This window comes from Macaca mulatta, chromosome 17, assembly GCF_049350105.2.
Source record: "Macaca mulatta isolate MMU2019108-1 chromosome 17, T2T-MMU8v2.0, whole genome shotgun sequence".
NCBI lineage: Eukaryota > Metazoa > Chordata > Mammalia > Primates > Cercopithecidae > Macaca > Macaca mulatta.
Window position 1 is genome coordinate 17,682,671 of NC_133422.1, and position 25,221 is coordinate 17,707,891.

The 25,221-nt window shown below is 35.4% G+C and overlaps 1 long non-coding RNA gene across 1 annotated transcript in view; it reads right to left on the minus strand.

Moving 5' to 3' along the window:
- Positions 1-376: 376 nt before the first annotated feature.
- LOC106994236 (uncharacterized) overlaps positions 377-25,221 on the minus strand; it is a 31,139-nt gene continuing 6,294 nt past the window's right edge. Inside the window, exons 3-4 of the long non-coding RNA XR_003724115.2 lie at positions 19,062-19,176; positions 377-546 (exon numbers count right to left, since the gene is read on the minus strand). This is a non-coding gene — a long non-coding RNA (uncharacterized LOC106994236). The remainder of the gene's footprint in view (positions 547-19,061; positions 19,177-25,221) is intronic.

Consider the following 25,221-nt stretch of genomic DNA (forward strand, 5'->3'; position numbering starts at 1 on the left):
AATTCAGACTATTTAACAGCAGGTCAAAGTACTCAAGTGAGTAAAAGAGAGTGGATAGCTGTATCTCTGATGTTCATATAGATGGCACACAGAATCAGAGAAATGGTAACAGTAGTTGTTTAGGCTGTTAGGGTACTGTGAGTTATTGCTCTTTTCTATTTTAGTATCTCATTATTAAAGGAAACACAAGTTTTAATCCCTATCATACAGTGGGAAAGCCAGAAAAAGAAACCTATATGTAAGTACAAAGTGACTAAGATATATAAAAGTAGACAATTCAGTGCTAAAGTGAAATAAGTTTTGTCATAAAGATGAAAAATCTGAGAGATTATGGAATCATTTATAAAAGCCTTCAGAAAATAAAGAGGTTTGAGACAAATTTTAAAAAAAGGGAAGGATCTTACCATGTGGTCAAGAGTAGTGACAAAGTCATTCATAAGACTTCCTTGTTCTTAGGTTTCGAAATGTCCAGTGTTGTGGCAAGAAAATCCTTAGTGTGTCAGAGAACATTTGGTGCTGGGCTGCTGTCACATAAGCTAAACCTCACTATAAAATGGGAAAATAGGAAAAATTCACAGTATAATCATTTTATCAGATATACTCTGGAGGAAAAAAAAAAAAACCCTCTACTTTCTCTTCATTGATTTTAGTTCACTATTGAGTCATAGTCTTGTTCAAAAATTGTTTCATTTCCTTTTGATTTCACTTATGTCATTTCTCATATTTAACGTTACCTTATATAAATAGCAGTTGCTGGCTATCAAATTAATGTGACAGTGTCCTCAGACATAACTGATTTTTCCGTGGCTATGATTAATATTGAATGATTCACTGATATTGAAAGTGGTAACCATTTATTAGCATTTTTCCTTTGAGATCAACTCCAAGGAGGTAAAAGCAAAGTAGCAGTTATCCTTCAACAGCTTTGCCCCGGAACCAACAGGCTAAATTGTAGTTTAAATTGTGATACAAATGGTATTTTTCTTGGCTACTGTCTATTCCATTCCTGCATTCTTTCAGTGGAGAGTTCCCTGTTCTAGCAGCCAATAGAATCAACACCATCGTTTCACCCTCTCTTCTTCTTCATCAAAATCTATTACTCTACATCCACTTCCTCTGTGGGTCTACTCCATAAACGGCCAAGATTCAAGCTAAGGTGTCAAATCTAGGAATAAGATTCTTTCTTATTTTATTGAAGGACATTTCATTTACTCCAGAACTGCTGTGTGTTTCCTATTTTATTTCCATTTAGGAAACATTGATTGAACATGTAGAATGCATTGGAAACAAAACTGACTCAGGAGACATACAATAAATTTTACATTTTTCCTGGTTTCAAGAAGCATATAATACTGTAGGAGGAAGTATCTACAATAAATTTTACATTTTTCCTGGTTTCAAGAAGCATATAATACTGTAGGAGGAAGTATCTGTAACTTGATAAACTATATTATAAGAAGAATGATAATAGTTATAAACAAAATATCATGGGGAAAGGGCTTTAAAAATGAATACAATATTTAAATATTTACAACATATATTTTCACAATCTGTAATATGTATTTGTAATTTAAAAATATAAAACTAGTATTTGCAATAGTAATGATTTCTAACTATAATTTGCATTGCTAGATTCTATTATTAATTCTGATAGATTAAAAATCTCATTATATTTTTGAGACAATTCTCTAAAGGATGAATTACTCTATTTTGTTCCATCATTATAGTAAATTATATCAAACATTTTAAAAAGTCAAGTCATCTTTACATTTTTGTATTTTGGGAGATAATCATATGTGGTCAGAATGTATCACATATAAACACACACATTTTTACTGAAGTCAACTTACTAGTATTTTTTGTAAGAAATTTGAAGTTGTGTTAATTAAATCTTAGATATGTCTATTTTAGGAGTTCTTAAGGAACTGACTTTGGATTTTCTTAATCTTTATTGTACCTATGTCACCTGTTTACATTTGTGTATTACTACCATTCTTATGCTTCAGGCTTAATCTGCTAGGCTTTTTCTACTTTTTTGAATTGGACATTTTTATAATTTTGCTAGTGCATACATGAGGTCATAGCAGTTGTCAAAATATACATTTATATTCATGTACATCAAAGGCCACTATCGTAAGCTGCTACCCTTCAGTGATCCTGCAAGTCACTAGCCGTCCAGATCTCTTTCCTGGAACTTCTACTTGTCCAAACTTTCAGACACAGCCAGGATTTAGGTGAGACATGTCACATAATCCAACAAAATCAGTGATAAAGAACAAAATAATATTTCATGAAATATTTTTTAAAATAGAAATTAATACTGGGACAAGAGCCAAGATGGCTGACTGCATGCTGCTAAGAATAGCTTCTCCAACCTATTGAGAGACCAGACCATGAAGAAGACTGGCACACTCCAAGCAGATTTTCAGAAGGATGGCATTGGGAATAAATAGAGGAAGGCCACAGATCCTGCCCTGAAAGGGGAGGAGGCTGGGAACTCTGCACAAGATTGCTGAGTGCCAGGATGTGCTTTGTGCCCTGGGCAGCTCCTAGGGAAAGTATGAGTCAAATAGGCGTGAGTGGCCAAATATCACCACAGACCTCTGGAATCCTAGCTGAAGGGGAACTGATGACCCACATGAACATTTGAGTTGGCAGAGAGAGCTGCTTAGAGAGTTGACAGGGACAGGACTCTAAGTGGTGTAGAGCCTACAGGGTTTGGCATGGAAATGGCAGCAGTGGCACATGGTTGGGGACACCCATACCCCAAGGCTCACCATGCTCCTCTAGGTGGCTTGGGCCTTTGTTGCCTATAAGACATGGGTGGAACAGGACTGTCTGCTCATGGGATGGGGACAGTCTGATCTGACAGCCCCCTGTCTGCTGGTCTCTCCCAGTAGTGCAGTCTGAGATCTCCAACTGTGGCATTTCCCAGTGGCCACTGCCATAATATCTTCACCGGCAGATACCACCAAATCATCAGAGAGCTTCTGCAGATGAGCCACTCCCAGCATGCACCTGCTGACAGCACCCCACACTGCTTCACCAGTGTGCTTTTGCTCACAGCCTTCTTGTACCACTTCATTGGTGATTGAAAGCATAGGCCTCACTGCCACTTCCCCAGTGAAGTACTTTTGCCGGCATGACCCATTAAGAGGGTTGTTACCAGTGGACTGGGAATACTTCAGCCCCTCTGGTGAAACAGGATCCCTGAGGAGTCAAAGAACAAAGCTGTGGGCCCGGTCCCAGTCCCCAGGGTTAGAGCATGCAGCCCAAGAGTGCTGATCTGAGCCTTGGCCCCCTGTGAAACTGTCCAGAAATGAATCCAGTCAACTGAATCCAATTTATACCACAATCAAATGCACAAGGGCATCACAGAATATAAAACCAATAAGCCCCATCCAAAGTATAGCAACTAGAAAGATTACAGGATCATTAGCCCACACAGATGATAAAGAACCAATGCAAGAACTCTGGCAACTTGAAAAACCAGAGTGTGTTCTTACCTCCAAATGATTGCACTACTTCCCCAGAAATAGTTCTCAAACACACTGAAATGACAGACAGAACATTCAGAATCTGGATGGAAATGAAAATCATCAAGATTCAAGAGAAACTTAAAACCCAATCCAAGAAATCTAAGGAAGCTAGGAAAACAATATAAGAGCTGAAAGACAAAATAGCCATTTTTAAGAAAGAACCTAAACTGATCTGATAGAGCTGAAAACTCACTACAAGAATTTCATAATACAATCATAAGTATAAAATCATAATAGACCAAGCTGAGGAAAGAATCTCAGAACTCAAACATCAGTTCTTTGAGTAAACTCAGTCAGACCAAAATAAAGAAAAAAGTTAAAAAGCATTAACAAAACCTTCAAGAAATATGAGATTATGTAAAGAAACAAAACCTACAACTCAGTGGCATCCCTGAAAGAGGAAAGAGAGCAATCAACTTGGAAAAAATATTTGAGGATATTGTCCAAGAAAGCTTCCCCAAACTCGCTAGAGAGGTCAACATTCAAATTGAAGAAGATCAGCCAAGCTCTGGGAGATACTACACAAAAATGACCATTCCCAAGACAAATAGTCATCAGATTCTTAAAGGTCAGTGAGTAAGAAAAAATATTTAAGGTAGCTAGAGAGAAGGGGAAAGGTTATCTACAAAGGGAACCCCATCAGGCTAACAGTGGGCCTTTCAGCAGTCTACAAGCCAGAAGAGAATGAGTGCCTATGTTCAACATCCTGAAAGAAAATACATTTCAACCAAGAATTTCATATCCAGCCAAAATAAGCTTCATAAGTGAAAGAGAAATAAAATTGTTTTCAGAGAAGCAAATGCTAACAGAATTTGTTACCACCAGACCTGCTTCAGAAGAGGTCCTTAAGGGAATGGTAAACATGGAAACAAGAGACTGTAGCCAGGCATGACAAAAATGCGATTTAGTACATAGACCATTGACATAGAGATAGTACATAGACCATCTCTTCTACTTTGTAGAATAGATAAAACTGGTGTTAATTTCACACAGCTCTTTATGAAACCATCTGGGCCCAAAGATTATGAAGCAACCACATAAACAAGTCTACATAACAACTGGCTAACAAGATAATGACAAGGTTAAATCTGCACACATCAGTATAAACCTTGAACATAAATGAGACAAATGCCCCATTTGAAAGACACAGACTGACACATTGGATAAAGAAGCAAAACGCAATGGTAAGCTATCTTCAAGACACCCATCTCACATGCAATGATACTCATAGGCTCAAAGCAAAGGCCAAAAAAAGCAGGGTTGCTATCCTTATTTCAGACAAAACATGCTTTAAATCAACAATGCTTTCCTTTTTGAATAAAGGGTTAAATTTAACAAGAAGACTTAACTATTCTAAATGTATGTGTACCCATCACTGGAACACCCATATTCATAAAACAAGTTTCTAGAGACCTATGCATACACTTAGATAACTGCTTAATAATAGTGGAAGACTTAAATACCCTACTAACAGTGTTAGATAGATCAATGAGGCAGATAACTAACCAAGATATTTGGGATCTAAACTCAACATTTGACCAAAATGATTAGACAAACATGTACAGAATTATCCAAACAAAACCAGAATATCCATTATTCTCATCTGCACATGGCACATACTCTAAAACTCACCACATGCTTGACCATAAAGCAATTCTCAGCAAATTCACCAAATCAAAATCTTACCAACCACACTCTCAGATCACAGTGTAATTAAAATAGAAATCAATACAAATAAGATCTCTCAAAACCATACAATTACATATAAATTAAACAATACACCTCTGAATGGCTTTTGGGTAAACAATGAAATTAAGGCAGAAATCAAGAAGTTCTTTAAAACTAATGAAAACAAAGATACAACATACCAGAATCTCTGGAGCATACCTAAAGCAGTATAAGAGGAAAATTTATAGCATTAAAAATTCACATCAAAAAGTTAGAAAGATCACAAATTAACAACTTAACATCACACCTAGGAGAACTATGAAAACAAGAGCAAACCAACCACTAAGGTAGCAGAAGAAAAGAAATAACCAAAATCAGAGCTGAACTGAACAAAATGGAGGCATGAAAAGACTTACAACAGATAAACAAAACCAAAAGTGTGTTCGTCAAAAGAATAAAGAAGATTGCTATACAACTATCTAGACTAATAAAGAAAAAAAGAGAGAAAACTAAAACGAACACAATCAGAAATGACAAAGTGGACATCATCTCTGACTCCTCAGAAAATTAAAAAAAAAAAAACTCTCAGACTATTATAAATACCTCTATGCACACAAAACTAGAAAACCAGGAATAAATAAATGAATTCCTGGAAATATACAATTTCTCAAGATTGGACCAGGAAGAAATTGAATCCCTAAACAGACTCATAATGACTTCCAAAATTCAATCAGTAATAAAAATCTGTCAACCAGAAAATGCCCTGAACCAGACGGATTTGCAGCTGAAATCCACTAGATGTATAAAAAAGAGCTGGTAACAATACTACTAAAACTACTGCCATAAATAGAGGAAGAAGGACTCATCCTTAACTAATTCTATGAGGTCAGCATCACTGTGATACCAAAACCTGGCACAGACACAATAAAGAAAAACTTAGACCAATATTCCTGAAGAACATAGATGTAAAAATCCTCAACAAAATATTAGCAAACTGGATCTGACAGCACATCAAAATGCTATTCCCATGATGAAGTAGGCTTTATTTCTAGTTGGAAAGGTTGGTTCTATATACACAAATCAATCAATGTGGCTCATGACACAAACAGAACTATAACAAAAAACCACATGCTTATCTCAATAGACAGAAAAGTCTTCTGATAAAATTCAATATCCCCTCATATTAGAAACCCTCAACAAACTAAATATCAAAGGCACATACCTCAAAATAAGAAGAGCTATTTATGATGAACCCACAGCAAACCTCATACTGAATGGACAAAAGTGGGAAGCATTCCCCTTGAGAACCAGAATAAGTCTAGAATGCCCATTCTCACGACTCCTGTTAAATATCATTTTGGAAGTCCTAGCCAGAGCAATCAGACAAGAGAAGAAATACAAGGAAACCAAATAGAAAGACAGGAAGTCAACTATCTGCCTTCTCAGAAGATACAATTCTATACCTAAAGAACCTCGTAGTCTCTGCTGAAAGGCTCCTCCACCTAATAAAAATACTTCAGCAACGTTTCAGAACACAAAATAAATGTATTAAAATCAGTAACATTTCTATAAACCAGTAACACTCCAACTGAGAAAAAAAAAATCAAGTACACAGTCTCATTGACAAGAGCCACAAAAAAGAATCAAATACCTGGAAATACAAGTAACTAGGGAGGTAAAAGATCTCTACAATGAGAATTACAAAGCACTACTGAAAGAAATCAGACACAACACAAATAGAAAAACATTTCATGCTCGTGGATTAGAAGAATCAGTATTGTTAAATTGGCCATACTGCCCAAAGCAATTTACAGATTCAATGCTATTTCTATCATACTATCACATTTTCACAGATTTAGAAAACTTTATTCTAAAATTCATGGGGAACCAAAAATGAGCCTGCATAGCCAAAGAATTCCCAAGTAAAAAGAACAAAGCGAGAGGTATGACACTACTTGTATGAATCCATTCTCACATTGCTATAAGGAAATACCTGAGACTGGGTAATTTATAAAGAAAAGAGGTTTAATTGGCTCATGGTTCCACTGGCTGTACAGGACGCGTGATGCTGGCATTTGCTCAGCTTCTGAAGTGGCCTCAGGAAACTTACAATGAAGGCATAAGGCAAAGGGGGAGCAGACACATCACATGGCTGGAGCAGGAGCAAGAGGGTGAGGAAAGAGGTGCTACACACTTTTAAACAACCAGATCTCACAAGAACTTACTCACTGTCATGAGAACAACACCAAAAGGATGATGCTAAACCATTCATGAAAAAAAAAAAATGCCCCCATGATTCAATCACCTCCCACCAGGCTCCACTTTCAACACTGGGGGCTACATTCAGCAAGAGATTTTGGCAGGGACACAGATCTAAATGATATTACTACCTGACTTCAAACTGTACTACAAAGCTTTAGTAATCAAAACAGCACGGTATTGGTAGAAAAAAAAAACAAACACATAGACCATTGGAACTGGTTAGCGAACTTATAAATAAAGGCCACCTATAACCATCTGACCTTCAGCAAAGTTGATAATAACAAGCAATGGTGAAAGGACTCCCTATTCAATACCTGGAATAACTGGCTAGACATATGCAGGAGATTGAAAGTGGACCCCTTCTTTCACCATATACAAAAATCAACTCAAGACAGATTAAAGACTTAAATGTAAAATCTAAAACTATAAACGTTCTAGAAGAAAACCTATGAATACTATGATGGACATAGGCTCTGGCAAATATTTCATGAAAAAGACTCCAAAAGCAACAAAAACAAAAATTTACAAGGGAGACCTAATTGAACTAAAGCGCTTCTGCATAGCAAAAGAAACTATCAACAGAGTAAACAGAAAACCTACAGAATGGAGAAAATATTTGCAAAGTATTTGAATTGAAAATATTTGCATTTAAAAAATGTCTAATATCCATAATCTATAACAAACTTAAACACATTTACAAGCAAAAAAAGAAACCTCGTTAAAAAATGGATAAAGGACATGAGCAGACACTTCTCAAAAGAAGATAGATATACAAGCGACCAACAAACCTATGAAAAAAGTTCAGTATCACTAATCATTACATAAATGCAAATTAAAACCACAATGAAATACCACCTAACAACTGTCAGAATGACTATAAGTAATAAAATAGCAGATGCTGGCAAGATTGTGGAGAAAAGGCAGTGCTTATACATTGTTAGTGGCAATGTAAATTAGTTCAGCCACTGTGGAAGGTTTGGATTTCTCAAACAACTTAACACAGAATTACCATTCAACCCAGCGATTTCATTACTGGGTATATACCCAAAGCAATATAAATCATTCTATCATAAAGACACATGAGCATGTACGTTCATTGCAGCACTATTAACAATACCAAATACATATAATCAACGTAGATGCCCATCATGCTGAACTAGAAAATAAAAAAAAAAAGTAGTACATATACAGCCTGGCATACTACACAGCCATAAAGAAGAACAAGATCATGTTATTTACAATGACATGGATGCAGTTGGAGACTATTATCCTAAGGAAGTCAACACAGGAGCAGAAAACCAAATACCACATGTTCCCACTTACAAGTGGGAGCTAAACACTGAGTACATATGTACACAAAGAACAGGGCAATAGACAGTAGGGCCTACTTGAGGGTGAAGAGTGGGAGAAGGGTGAGGACTGAGAAACTACCTCTTGGGTACTATGCTCATTACCCAACTGATGAAATAACCTGTATATTAAATCTCCACAACACGTTATTTACTCATGTTACAAATCTGCACTTGTACTCCCTTAACCTAAAGTGAAGTTAGAAGGAAAAACATGAATGCAAATAATTCCTATCAACAATGTAACAAAATATTGAATTAAACGTCGACTTTTGCTTTGCTTGTTTTAAGATACTGCAGCAAGAACCGTCATATGCAATCAACCTAAAGTTCTCAGTTCACCAATCACCTGTCAGGTGAGTTTATGAGGTTGGACAATGGCATGCAAAACAGATTATGCAACACAAGGCATAATATATAGTCATCTGTTTTCATTATAGAGCTTTATTTTATTAGCTCTTTTCCACTTGGTTTAAAATATAGAGGATAGTTTGAGAAGAGTCGGTAGCAGCCAGAATTTTTCTTTTGGCTCAGCATTGCACTGCTTTCAGGTCTATTTCCTTCCAAGCCAATTCATTCTGATTGTTCAGTGCCTTTGCAGTCAGCACCTTGAAATTCTTGCTTCTGAGACGTTACCATTTTAATTCCCCAAGCACGGGACACATCTGGTCCCCAAAAGCCAGGGTTATGTCCCAGCACCAGCCACTTCACCAGTGATCCTGCACCTCCCACGTTAATAAGTCTACATAGTCAGAGTGAGCCCAGTCAGGACAAGACAAGGCACAATGGCAGCAGAGCTGGCACCGCTGGGGAACAAACGCCTATCTGGCTCCTCAACTTGTCTGGTTCTGAGAGATTCTGGGAGAGACCAAGAAAGCCCATGGCTGATATTAAAGAGCCACTGCTGTCTCTGGTCAGGCACTATAGTGTCCACTGGCATAGTGAGCATGCCAGCAACAAGAGGAACCACAGGAACCAAAGGACAATTGTGGTGGCTAGGGGCCTCAATCAGGAAAGATGTAGCTTCCTGTTGTATTTTACCTCCATTTAATTGCACTGGTTCATGAAAAACCCTGAAATACTCATCCATCATGAATATTAACCTAATTTCTATTACTACAAATAGAACTAATGTTTGTATGACACTTGTCCTGTGTGAGGCATAATTGTTAATGCGTACTAACTTGTTAGAATGATATAATTTTCATCATCATCTCCATTTTCAAGTGAAAAAACTGAAACAGTTTGGGGTCATTTCACATTTCCATGGTAGAGGTGTAATTAGCAGCCCAGACAATGTGCCCATTTTCTTAATTATCCACCTATACCACGTGTCATCTGGTCTGCAAAACTAAATGGAAACCCAACTCATGATTTTCATGACTTGGTCAAAAATGGAGATATGATTATATAAAGTTATCTGACAGTATTACAAGTGTTATAAAACTGATGAAGACTTCCATCTGTTGAATTGTGTTATAGATAATGTCTTGTTCCTTTCTGAGTTTGTTTAGGACTTTATTTTTCTTTGTAGTTTGCCAAAAGCAGAGAGAGGAGAAAACACCATTAACAATGTCATTGATTTTAAGATAATTTTTTTGCTTAAAACTATTACGTAATAACTACCAATGTAATTGGTGGGAGGTAAGAGGTCACTGTTGTTACTTAAAAGTCATGGCACAAATGGAAGCAATATTCAGCAAGCAAAATATTCTTCAAAGAAGTCATAGCAAAACTTTCTAAGATTTAGCAAATGATTTGGAAATTTTTTGAATTATTAAAAGATTTGCATTATAAATTATATCACTTGGTAAACAGATTTGAATAATGTATTTGTTACAGAATGGAAAGTAATATATATTTTAAATTTCAATTTATATTTTAACTTTAAATTAGTTTAAAATTTCAAGCTCGTTATTAAATAATATGAATATCACACCAGTATTTAATATTAAAAATTATCTTATTATCAATTACGTTATTTTCCTGTACTGGCCAGTTTTCAATGCTCCTCAAATTAGCATGTATATATATAGCAAATATATATACATATATAATATATATATAACATATATAGCATATAACAAATTAGCATATATATAGCATATATACACATATACACACACATATAAAACAATAGTATTCATATATATATAAACTATTGTTTAAACACTAATTTCTATATATGCATGTGTGTATGTATATATGTGTGTGTGTATATATATATATAACATAGATAGAAAATTTTTATTGTATCTTGTTGTTCTCTGAGTTCAACTTTCTTCTCTTCTTCCTGAAGTATATACTTGAAACTTCCTTCACAGAATAACATATACTTTCTTTTTTAATCTTTGATTCATTCATCAAAATTTTCTGTATTTCACTCCCATTCAATGATAGTTTAGTTACTCTCTATCACAACATTGAAAATATTACTTTATGTTTTTCTTGCCTCTTCTGCTACAATTAAGAAGATTTTCATCAGTCTAATTACTGTTGTTTTGTACATAATCTCATTCCTTTCTGGGGGTTTTTAAGGTTACTTCATTTGTCTTTAGTGTTTTACAGTTTTATTTTAATATAATTAATTATGGCATTTTTTGATCTGCTCAAAACATGAAACATGGAATGCTTTTAAATTTTAAGATTCATGGTTCTATTATTTTCTTTTCTGAAAATTCTTTTATAGGTAAGTTGGACATTTCCCTTTAATTATTTGTGTTTTCCCCCATCTCCTCATCTCTCTGTGTTGGATGTTGGGTAATTTTCCAAAGGTTATCCAACTACTCCAAAGAAATTCTGTAGCTTTTGAGTGATTTTTATCTCTTTTTTTTTCATTGCTTTGTTATATATTTAGGGGATTGTATTAGTCCATTCTTGCACTGCTAAGAACTACCTAAAACTGCATAATTTATAAAGAAAAGAGGTTTAATTGCCTCAGGGTTCCATAGGCTGTACAAGAAGCATGGCTGGGGAGGTCTTAGGAAACTTAAAATTTTGGCAGAAGGCAAAGGGGAAGCAGGCACGTCTTACATGGCTGGAACAGGAGGAAGTGGGGATAGATGCTACACATGTTTAAACAACTATATCTTGTGAGAACTGTATCATGAGAACAGCACCAAAGGGAAGGTGCTAAACCATTCATGAAGGATCCACTTCCATGATCCAATCTCCCAACAGGCCCCACCTCCAATATTGAGGATTACAATTGAACATGAGATGTGGGTGGAGACACAGATCCAAACCAAATCAGGGATTTATCTGTTGTGTTTCTCAGTTTTGATTTTCCTACATTGTACAGTTAGTGTAAATCTGATCTCAAATTTAGAATTAGATTGTAGATTAAGAGTTATGTTTTTCTTAGAAAAACATAATTCTTGGCTAGGACTGGAAGGAGGCAAATTTATTGCTATGTCACTGAACAAACAGGTGGAATTTGTTAGTCTCCTCTCCCTGGGGTTGCAGCCTTCGCATTTCCAGGTTTGTGATGATTTCCTCTTCCAGTTCCCCTTCTCACGGTGGCCTGATGATCCTCCAGGCCTGTCATGACCATCATCAGCTCCTGTTCCTACTGCTGTGAATCACAATATTCCTTTTCATTTTTAGACCCTACAGGTTTCCTTTTCTTTATTAGAAGCTTGTATAATTATTGAAAATGATACAATTATTTTTTCCCAGAATCTTTTATTGTTTAGATGGATAAGGATTCTGGCCAACCGAGTCTAACATTTTGCCAGAATTAGACAGATTTCTTTTTATATTGTTATTTCGAAGCAGGTTTTCTTCTATATTTGGGTAGAAGCCATCCGTAATTATGGAATAATTTGCAACGAGGCTTATTTCTGCACATGGGCCTGGAACTCTCTTTACATAAAAAAACACAATAACATACACATACAAAAGAGAGTCAGATGGTGAGATGAGATGCAACGTTGTATATTTGTAACTTGCTCCATACTAATGGGGACAGAATTATGTTAGCGAGGCCTGTGGAGAATACCAAGACTGAAGCTGCTCCAGGAGTTAGCACTCTTACAGGGAAGTCTGCAGTGAAGGCTGTTGTCCTTCAGAAGCTGGTGTGAGGGAAGCGCATTGACAGGATACAGTGCTTCCAGAACAGAAAGTATATTAGAATCACTTAGCCTCTTAAAAATAACCATTTATGGAGCCTGCAATTCTCTTTCATGTGCTTAACTGGGCCTAGGGATCTACACTGTGACACATAGTTTGAGTGATTCCATGTAGGTGGTTTATGGCATATTGAGCTGCTTTGTTGAATGTCTGGGAAAAGGCATAGTTAAGAAATTAACAGTGGGGAAAGTGAAACTGGTTAACCAAGTGCTTTGAAGCCACCAATAAGGGGTCTGTGCTTTATCTAGATGAATAATAGGGAGACTGTGAAAATTTCAAAAAGGCAATGTGATGTGAAAACACTACAATATATGATGTATTTATAAATAGTACAAATGAAATAAATGTTAAATTTGCTTAAAGTCTATGATAAAGCATGAGTTAGGTCAGGGATTTTCAACCTACGACCCAAGGGCTAAATGAATGTTGTTTTCATGTTTCTTGTTTCTGTACAGCCAATGAACTAAGAATGATTTTTGAATGATTTTTAAAGGATTATGGACCCAAAATAATTATATATGTGTGTACCTGTGTCTGTGTATCTATCTATCATCTATCTATCTATCTATCTATCTATCTATCTATCTATCCATCCATCCATCCATTCATCCATCCATCCATTCATCCATCCATCCATCCATCCATCCATCCATCCATCCATCCATCCATCCATCCATCCACCCACCCACTTGACCAATTGACCTTTGAACAACTCAGGTTTTAACTGCATGGGTCCACTTATATGTTCTGCCTCTGCCACCCCTGAGACAGTGAAACCAGCACCTCCTTTCCCACTCCTTTTCAGCCTTGTCAACATGAAGACAACAAGATGAAGACCTTTGTAATAATCCACTTCCACTTAGTGAATAGTAAATATTTTTCTTCCTTATGATTTTTAATAACATTTTATTTTCTCTAGCTTATTTCATTATAAGAATATGGTGCATATATATATATGTATGTATGTGTGTGTGTATATATATATAAAATAAACAAAATACATGTTAGTTGTTACTGTTTATGTTATCAGTAAGCTTCCTGGTAAACAGTAAGCTATTAGTAGTTAAGTGGGGAATCAAAAGTTATACACGAATTTTTGACTGCCTGGGAGATCAGTACCCCTAACCCCCACATTGTTAAGGAGTCAACTGTACACACACATACACATACGCACACACACAACAAAGATGTTTACTGTCCGGCCCTTCAGAGAATAAGTTTGCTGAGTCCCTGGATTTAGGCAGACTGAAGGTTTCCCAGTATTTGTGCAAGTTAGCAGCAAGGCTTCAGCTCTAGTGTGACTGGGTGGGTATCTGGGGAGGTAACTGCGTCAGAATGAGGCAAGAGCAAATAGGACTGGACTAGAAGGTAAACAGTCCAAATAGCTATCAAAACAAGGTCCTTACAGCCTTAGATGGAAAAAGTGAACAAAGTATTTTCCATGGGATGACACACAGACCTTTTTAAAATGCACATTTAATTATGGTTTACATTGAAATTATTCAGTAATTTCAAATCCCCCTTAAGATGATAAGGCCAAAACTCAAGCTCCCACTCATTCTTCAACTTCTCTTGCAACATAACCTTGAGTAACTCACCAGAATTTACTGAGCAGAAACTTCTTGCAATCTCAGGAAAATACAAAATTCTTTCACTTTGTCTTTATTTTATTTACTTATTATTTGTTTTCAAATTAATCATGTATATTGGTTAAAAAGCAAATCGTACATGTTTTATAATGAATATTAACTGTTCTAAACTCCACTCCAGATTCCCCCCAAAAAAGATCTTTCTATGTTTTCATTTTTTGCCCTGAATTTACCTCCCTAAGTGTAAATAATATGCTTATATCCCTGTTTCCCAATTTTCTATCTTAAACATTATCTACTCAGTTCTAACATTGAAATAAAAATTTAGGACTTTATTGCTTCTTGGCCTTATGGCTAAGACCAAGTGTGAAATTTAGCACTTTATGCTACTCAGTCTCATCCACAAAAAGCTTTCCCTTCTCTCCCAATATTATGTCACAATTTTGATACTCTATGTGTGCATATATACATGTATATGTATATGTATATATATGTGTGTGTGTGTGTGTGTGTGTGTGTGTATATATATATATATATATTCCCTTAGTATCCATGGGGAATTTGTTCTACAACCCCAATGGATACCTAAGTCTGTGGATGCTCAAGTCACTTATATAAAATGGTACAGTATTTGCATATAATCTATGCATATCCTCCTGTATACTTTAAATCAGCTCTAGATTATTCATAATACCTAACAAAATGTAAATACTATGTCAACAGTTGTACTGTATTTTTTATTTTTATTTTTTTGGTGTTGTTATTCTTTATTCAAGTAATTTTGGTCTACAGTTGGTTGAATTTGCAGATACAGAGCCTGCGAATACAAAGAGTTGAGTGTACATAGTTTACAGTCAAACGTATAGTCCACATATGCTTCCTTTTACAAAAGTTTTATTATTTTCTGCTGTTTCTAATTGCTCTATTTCTTATTGCTGGATTTTCTGCATTTGTAACAAAAACTATTCCTATGCAAAATTGTAAAATACTGCTAAGATCTCCATATATCAGATAATCTACAAAATTCTTTTCATTTTCTTTGAGATGTACCTCCTGGAGCCTTTTATCATCTTGTGCTAACCTTTGCAAATGTCTAAGTGCCTCCTATACAGCTGATTTCCTGGAACCATTTGCCCCTCACCATTTTTCAAGGAATTTACTCTTGTGTTGGATATTCTGTTTTACAAATATGTCTCTTCATATATATTTTTCTCCTTTTTCACTTATTTTTTTGTGGTGAATGTCATACAGAAGCTGCTGGAGAAAGAGAGCATGGAGGGCATATTTTTAAGAATATGCATCCCAAAATACTTTACTACAAGTCTCATAGTGTGGCTGGATATAGAATTCTACATCTTCCGTCAAGAACTTGAAAGTCTTACTATTTTCTAATGTCCAATGCTGTTCTTGAAAAGTTCACTGGCATTCAAATACCTCTGTATAGGAGTAATTCCTTTGACCCTTCTGAAATTTATAGGATTTGCCATTTATCTTGAACATGTTGACATTTTATAACTTATGGCTTGGTGATTTTTTTTAATTTGCTATGTTGGAAACTGTGTAAGCTTTTCTGTTTGGAAATCTATATTCTGCCTTTTGAAAGATATTCATAAGATTTTAAAAACTGATGTCACCATGTACATTTTGCCTATTCTAGCCTATAAGTGCTGTTTTCTTTTCAGATGTTGGACATCTTAGATTGAACCTTTGATTTTTACAACTCTTACTTTTCATCTCTTTGTCATTTGAATTTGCTTTCCAGGACTTAGATTATATTACCATTTAACCCTTTTGTCCATTTTGCTTGTTGGTTTTTAATGTCAGAATTTCAGATGTATCTTTTAAATCTTTTTTTTTTTTTTTTTTTTTTTTTTTTGAGACAAGGTCTTGCTCTGTCACCCAGGCTGGTGTGCAGTGGTGAGACCATAGCTCACTGTAACCCTGAACTCCAAGACTCAAGTGATCCTCCCCACTCAGCTTCCTAATCAGTTAGGACTTACAAGCACCTGCCACCATGCCTGGCTAATTTTTAACTTTTCTTTATAAAGATGGGGGTCTTGCTATATTGCCCAGGCTGGTCTCAAATTCCAGGCCTCAAGCAATTCTTCTGCCTTTGCCTTCCAAAGCACTGAGATTATAGGAATGAGCCACTGTACCTGAACTCTCTCTTTTTTTCTTTTCTTTTTAATTTAATTTTATATTAAGTTCTGGGATACATGTGCAAGATGTGCAGGTTTGTTACATAGCTAAACTTGTGCCATGGTGGTTGGTTGCACCTATCAATCCATCACCTAGGTATTAAGCCCCATATACTTTAGCTATTTATCCTGATGCTCTCCCTCCCTCAAGAGGCCCCAGTGTGTGATGTTCCCCTCCCTGTGTCCTTATTATTCAGTTCCCACTTATAAATGAGAACATGTGACGTTTGGTTTTCTGTTCCTGTGTTAGTTTGCTGAAGATAATGGCTTCCAGCTCCATCCATGTCCCTGCAAAGGACGTGATCTCATTCCTTTTTTATGACTGCATAGTATTCTGTGGTGTATATGTACCACATTTTTCTTATTCAGCTCTTTTCTTTCTTTTCTTTTCTTTCCCTTTCTTCTCTTTTCTTTTTCTCCTTCCTTTCTTCCTTCCTTTGTTGTTGTCAGTTTGACTTTTAAGTTTTTCATAAATTATAGTTTTATTTTTCCCTCTGTTTCCTCCATTAGCTTTATTTCCTTGCCCTCCTTCTTGGTTTGTTGTTATTTGTTTGTTCTTTATCTTCAATGTTGGAATATTTCCTCATATATCTTTGATTTCTTGGCTACCCATTTATTCTTAAGAGTAAGACCTTAAAAATTTCTGTGTAGATTACCATGTGTGGGTTCCTAGTGGATTGTACCACAGGATAATTAGCCAGGAGCCTCTGAAAAACTATGACTTCTGTCAGTATTTACCCATTATTCTCTTCCTTTGGTCACTATCTAGGGAAGAATCCTCTAATACCATGCCTGAGGGAATATGACATATATCTAGAAGTGATTTGGGGAGGGCATTGTGGGCATGAAGGGGAGTCTCTCATCATTCAGCCTGGACACTCTCACGTACTTCTTCAGCATTAAGTTTTGCCAGTCCTTCTCATCCTCCATTGTACCTGGTGCTCCAGAGCAAGGACTTGATCTATTTTAAATTATACAAAAACAAAAGACAAAACTACTGTCTTTTTCTGAGATGCCTGTTACAAAGTAAGTTTTGATAAAATATAATGGGATACATGATTATGAAAAACAATTAGCAAGAACCAGTATAAGAATGTAGACAGTTGTATTATGATTATGGATATGAATTATGTAAAACAACAGCAACGAACAGGGGCAAGGCTAAGAACAGGATCATAGATCTGATGGAACACTGTGGACTCTGGGCCTTGAGCAAGTGTCAGACTGAGACATGGAAAGTTTGGCTCTGCCGGATTGGTCAATAAAGACTCCTCAGTTCACTAAATTTGTTCCAGTTGGCGGTAGAAAGTGTTGAAATAGGAACCAAGGTGAAACCTGATTTCTCCTACAACACGTGGCCTTTGGGGTTTGTTGTCTCAATCACAACCCACCCGTGGTCATGAGAGTTGCCAAGATCTGTCATGAGCTAATTTTGTAATCAGTAAAATGTCAGCTGAAGTAATGAATTAACACTAGCAGGAGTCGGAACCAGAAATTGGAGAGTAAGACCAGTTTTATATGCTGACAGGTGGGAATTTATTGCTGGATGAGGCAAGGTGATCATCAATTATTCAATTAAATAATCAATCTAGTTCGTGTATCTTATTTCTAAGCTCTTAAGTACACAGCTCTCTCTTAAAACTTAATGGTGGCTACTGTAGGGTGATCTGGAACAACTGCTACAGGGGCTGCCCTTTAAATCTGATATTTGTTCTGAGTGACTTTATTCAACCGAGAATTTTTATTAGCCCTTGACATTCAAGGCCATTTTAAAATCCATCTTTTACTTACTTGAGGTAAACATAATCTATTTTTCAAAATCTGCAAAACCTTGGGTTTCTGGGCTCTCTTCATTCCCTTTCATTTCTTATTTCAACCAGCTGATTCTTTACCAAATCAATTTTCTCTTTCTTGCAATACATTGCCAAACACAGCCAATGGTAAGCAATCCATACTATTATGGTACCATTTTCCCAAATTATTCCCCTAGAGCTATAAATATAATAAGCACATTATCTACATTTCAAGTTACAGGAGATGAAAACTATTCAATGTTTTGCCAGTATATAACCTGGATATTCATCTATCTTTCCTGCTATATCTCTTTGTTGCTGCCTCCAAGTAACTCAGCTATATATTTTATCCTATATATTATCTGTAGCGAGTGCTACATATTTCACTCTTTTTATTTTCCTATAGTAGTGTCACAAGGTAGCAATTACCGCATAGATCATGATAGCACAGTCTATACTATGGCAGCTATTACATACTGAAAATATTGAAATTTCAGCAGTTTATCTCAGTAATGGTTTATATCTGACTCACATTTCAGATTGGAGCAGTTTGAACAGTTCTTTAGGCGAGATATCCAGCTGATAATACAGGAATTTGGAATCCCATCATCATGTGTTCCGAAAATACTGAAATCCTTTACATCCAACTGTATTGATGAAAGAGAAAATGTACCAAAAGTTACTTAGGGGTCTTCAGAGGACAAGTGTACATGTAACATACAATAATTACACACACATTCTATTGACAAGTACTAGTCAAATAACCTCCCTTGACTGCAGCCAGATTAGATATATGATTTAAATGTGTATACAAAAGGAAAGTAAAAACATTTTGGTGAACATACTACATAGGTTACACAGCCAATAAATTGTACTTCAGAGGAATATAATGGACTTGGAAATTTGTAATAGATGTGAGGAGGAATTTAATGGTCTTGGAAGTTTGTAATAGATGTGAAAAATCATTTTTAAAATCTATAATTGGGGACTGGATAAATGGTTTATTGATCATTATGAGTCTCTTGAATTTCCTACTAGTTGAAAGACAGTAATTTCTTATAGATACAATTATTTGACAATTTAATTGCCTTTTCATCTTTAAATAAGTTTTATCTTTTACCTGATGTAACTTTTACAAATAAAGATTTCAATCACTTTTTGAGAAATATTGACATACTGTCAATTATATAACAATAGAGACACAACATTTTTTGATACACGGTTATTCTGATACATGCCGTAGACTTTAGATATTTCTAAAAATAGAATAGTGGTTTTGTTTTAAATCTATAAACAAAAAAATTGTTACTATAGTTAATGAAAGAATTATTTATAAAAAGAACAAGATAAAAATATGTATATACATTATAAATATACCTATGCTATATGTATTACATTAGATGAATATATAATGAAAATGCAAAAAGAAACTGTTCCAAGATTTGAACAATGACTGATTTAACATGGGAGATTAATGTTTTTCTTTATTAATTAGAAAATGTTTTGTAATACAGAAACACCCTGCTTCTAGGAAGAGGGAAATTAGGTCTTGCAGATGTAGTTAAATTATGTTATATTGAGATGGGCCCTAATACAATGACTGCTGTCCTTATAAGAATAGATAATTTGGACACACTTATGGACCCACACAGTGGGGGGAAGGCCTTGTGAAGATACAGGAAGATATTCAAGTGACACATTTTTAAGCCAAAGAGTGCCAGTAGTGCCTACACCCACCAGAACATGTAAGAGACAAGGGAGAATTCTTCCAAAAACCCTTCAGAGGGACCATGACCCTACTGACACCTTGAACTCAGCATTCGACTCCAGCCTCCAGAACTGTGAGAGGATACATGTATGCTTTTGTTTTAAGCCACCCACTTTATTGTGGAACTCTAAGAAACTAATATAATCTGTATCAGAAAATAAAATAACAAAGGCTGACAAAGAAGCAGCTAAGTATCCACCTAAAAAAGAGGAGGAAAAACTTCAAAGTTAGGCATCTGAGAAGATTAATAAAGCTGACAAATCTTTTATTGACTAATGAGGAGGGGGCAGAAAATGCCAAACAAATTATAATAGGAATAACAAGGGAGCACATAAATACAAGTAATATTACGATGAGATAATAAATAGTTTTATATTCCAAAATATTTTAAGAAAAATATTAGAAAATGCCTAGAAAAAAATAGAACTTACTAAAAATGACTCAAGCAATGGAATACTCAAATAATCCTATATTCACAAAAGAAATTAAAGCAGTAGTCAAAGATCTGCCCACAAAGAAATCTCCATACACCAATCAGCTGGAAGAATAATTACAAACATAAACAAATGCAAAGATTAGAAAAACTATTAATGGTTTTCAATTTATTTTTGGAAACTCTTATATCCTCTTTTTTTTCCCCCAACTTTTATTTTAGATGCAGGGGGTACATGTGCAGGCTTGTTACATGGGTAAATTATGTTTTGTGAGGGTTTGCTGTGCAGATTATTTCCTCACCCAGGTAATAAGCATAGGACCTGATGAGTAGTTTTTCCATCCTCACCCTCCTCCCACACTCCACTCTCGAGTAGACTCTGGCATCTATTGTTCTCTACTTTGTGTCCATGTGCATTCAGTTTTTAGCTTTTATTTCTAAGTGAGAATATGCAGTATTTGGTTTCCCGTTTCTGCATTAACTCACATAGGATAATGGCCTCCAGATCCATCAGTGTTGCTATGCTGAATATAGCACCCTACTGCCAATTCCGTCCTGGATTGTAGGGTTTCTGCTGAAAGGTTTCCTATTAGCCTGATGGGGTTCTCTACGTAGGTGATCCACCCTTATTTCTATCTGTCTTTCTTTAATATTTTTTCTTTCACATTGACCTTGGAGAATGTGATGATTATGTGTCTTGGGGATGGTCATCTTGTATTATCTCACTGGGATTCTCTGAATGTCTTGAATTTGAAGGTTGAACTGGCCGGGCGCGGTGGCTCAAGCCTGTAATCCCAGCACTTTGGGAGGCCGAGACGGGCGGATCACGAGGTCAGGAGATCGAGACCATCCTGGCTAACACGGTGAAACCCCGTCTCTATTAAGAAATACAAAAAACTAGCTGGGCGAGGTGGCGGGCGCCTGTAGTCCCAGCTACTCGGGAGGCTGAGGCCGGAGAATGGCGTAAACCCGGGAGGCGGAGCTTGCAGTGAGCTGAGATCCGGCCACTGCACTCCAGCCTGGGTGACAGAGCGAGACTCCGTCTCAAAAAAAAAAAAAAAAAAAAAAAAAGGTTGACCTGTGTAGTGAGGTTGGAGAAGTTTTCCTGGACAATATTCTTAAGTATGTTTTCCAAGTTGCTTGCCCTCTCTCCTCCTCTTTCAGGGATATCAATATATCATATGTTTGGTCTCTTTACATAATCCAGTATTTCTCAGAGGTTTTGTTCATTTTTTAAAATTCTTTTTTTCATTATTTTTGTCTCACTGAGTTGATTCAAAGAGCTGGTATTTGAGCTCTGAGATTCTTTCCTCAGCTTGGTCTATTCTGCTGTTGATACTTCTGATTGTATTATGAAATTCTTACAGTGAGTTTTTCAACTCCATCAAATCAGTTCAGTTCATAAATCATTACAGTGTTTTTTTATATATTTATAGTAACAAATAAAGTTTAGCATTACCAACAATATAGGCAAATATCTAACGAAATGGAATAGCAGGCCCCAAACAAATTGATTCATATTTTGATATTTAATATGAAAAGTTGGGCAACATACACCAAACAAGTGGTATTAAGAAAACTGAAGATCCATATCTGATTCTATATTAAAAAAATTCCTGTGGCTTGAAGACTGAAATCTAGAAGGCAAAACTATAAAGATTTATAAAAATTAAATATAATAAAATAGATTTGTGATTTCAAAATAGGGAAAGTTTTCTTAAGCAACATAGAACAAATGCTAATATAAAAGAAAAATAATAATAAATTCAACTACATCAAAAGGAGAGATTTATGATCATCACTCGTACCCTGAAGAAAGTGAAAAGACAAGATAACTAAACTAACATGACTATTTGGCTTACGAAAGAATATTCAGATGCTCAAACCTCCAAAGAAAACACCATCAACATGCCTAATTTTTTATGGATATGAGAATTTAAAACACATCTGATAGGTTGGTAAAAATTTAAAAGTCCAATTATTAGCAAAATTCGCAAGCATGGGAATAAATACAAGAACACTAATAGTGGGAGTGTAAATTTTTATAAACACTCTGAAGAATAGATTGTCATTATTTAGTAAAGCTAAGGACATACATATACTATAAACTAACAATTTAATTCCTGGATCTATATTGCACCTTCATACATGTATAGAATGCTTATAACAGCATTGTTTTTAGTCACTAAACGAAAACAGAAAAATGACCCACAAATCTATAAATAATAGAATAAATGCATTAGCTTTTACATTTTCATATAATAGAAAATTATATTGCAATAAAATAAATACATCATAATCACCTGTAGCACCTTGTGTCAATCTCACAAATATAACGTTGAATAAACAAAAACAAATAATAAAATCCTACATACGAGCAGTGTTATCCCATTCATATAAAGTTTTAAAATGGGCAAATTAAACTGTATAATTTGGAAATCCATATACATTTGTTAAAATTATGAAGAAAAATGAGAAAATAATTTTTGCAAGTTTTGGATAGCAGTTACATTAAAGATAGAAACATTTGGAGGGAACTTGGGGTACATCATAAATGCTAATCATATTCTCTTTCTTGCCTTGACTAGGGCAAAAATAGATATTAGTTTCATAGTTGTCTGTTTAAACTACATACATAAGTTTTGGTTACATTTTGATAGGTGCAATGTTTAAAAATGTAAAATTTTAAAAACTAAATAAAGATAAAAGTTTTTAAAATACTATGTTAATTAACAATCTAATTGCAAATGAACAAAGCAATCTAATTGCAAATGAGAATGGGAAAAAAGATTGACTTTTTTTTCCTTTGCTTTATTCAACTGTTCTTTGTTTTGCTTGATATTTTGTGTATAGGTGTTTATACTCTTCTTTCAAAGAACGAACTGTTCTAAAACAAATGTCAAGTTGATCTGTTTTTATAGGTTAGTGTTTCTTAAATTTTATTATACATGTGAATCACCTGGGAATCTTGTTAAAATGCAGATTCTGACTCAGTAAATCTGGAGTGAGGCCTGCGATTCTAATGGGCTATCATGGAATGCACAGGGTGTTAGATTAGTCTAAGCACTACTCTTTGAGGAGTGGAGCTCTGAGCTACAGATTGGTTGGTAATAGCTTAATTAAAACCCAACTGGTAATCTGTAAATGGGATGACCATAGATTTTCATTCAGTTGGGACACAGTTGGAAGTGAAATACAGTTGTTATTAATAATTGTGCTTGGATACAAGGTATAAACCACAATTTCCTGACAAACTTGGGATATCTGTTCTCCCTAGCTGTGAGTTACAGTGACTTTTTTTACGCATTTTAAACTTTAGGACCAGACATTCTGGGAAACTGACCACCGTAAATCCTCCTGAGTAACACACCTAACATTGCCCCCAAAAAGAAACAACCTGAAATGCTTATCAAAGCGTTTGAGGTAGCAAATAAAGGTTTATATTTTGCAAAATGCACAGCAGGGAAAAAGTTATGCCCAGGTTGAAGTGGGTGTAAGTCTCCCATCTGCTGCTAGCTAGACAGTCTGGACCCCAGATTCTTCTTGCTCCTGAAATACTTGTAAGGCATGGTCTTATTACATTTCAATGATATCATCTTTACTTTTGGTATGAGATACTGCTTTGTTTTATCTCTTTTGCATTTTTAATTTTTTGAACTTAAAATAATGTTGCTCTTTTCTATCTACTGTTTCTTTTTTCTGATTTTAAAATTACTTACAAATCTACTTTTCAAAGCAAAACAAGAATTGTCTTTTTTTTTTTTTTTACAATTTTGATTTTTATTTTAGATTTGGAGGTACATGTGCAGATTTGTTACATGGGTATGTTGTGTGGGACTGAGGTTTGGGAGACAAATGATCCCATCACCCAGGTAGTGAGCATAATATCCAATAGTTAGTTTTTCAACCTTTGACCCCCTCTAGTACTTCCTAGTGTTTATTGTTGCCATCTTTATGTAATGAGTACCCAATGTTTAGCTCCCACTTACAAGTGAGAACATGTGGTATTTGGTTTTCTGTTCCTGCATTAATTTGCTTAGGATAATGGGCTCCAGCTGCACCCATGTTGCTGCAATGAGCAGCATTTGATTCCCTTTTATGACTGCATAGTATCCCATGGTGTATTATGTACCACATTTTATTTATTGAATCCACTGTTGATGGGAACCTAGGTTAATTCCATGTCTACACTATTTTGAATAGTGCTGCAATGAACATACGTGTGCATGTGTCGTTTGGTAGAACAATTTCTTTTCTTTTGGATCTATACCTAGTAATGACATTGCTAGGTTGAATGGTAGTTTAAATTTCTTTGAGAAATCTCCAACATGCTTTTCACAGTAGCTGAACTAATTTAAATACGCACCAGTAATACATAAGTGTTCCCTTTTCTCCACAGCCTCACCAACATTTGTTCTTTTTTGGCTTTTTAATAATAGCCATTCTAATTGGTGTAATTGGTGAGAGATACTATCTCATTTTTTTAAATAT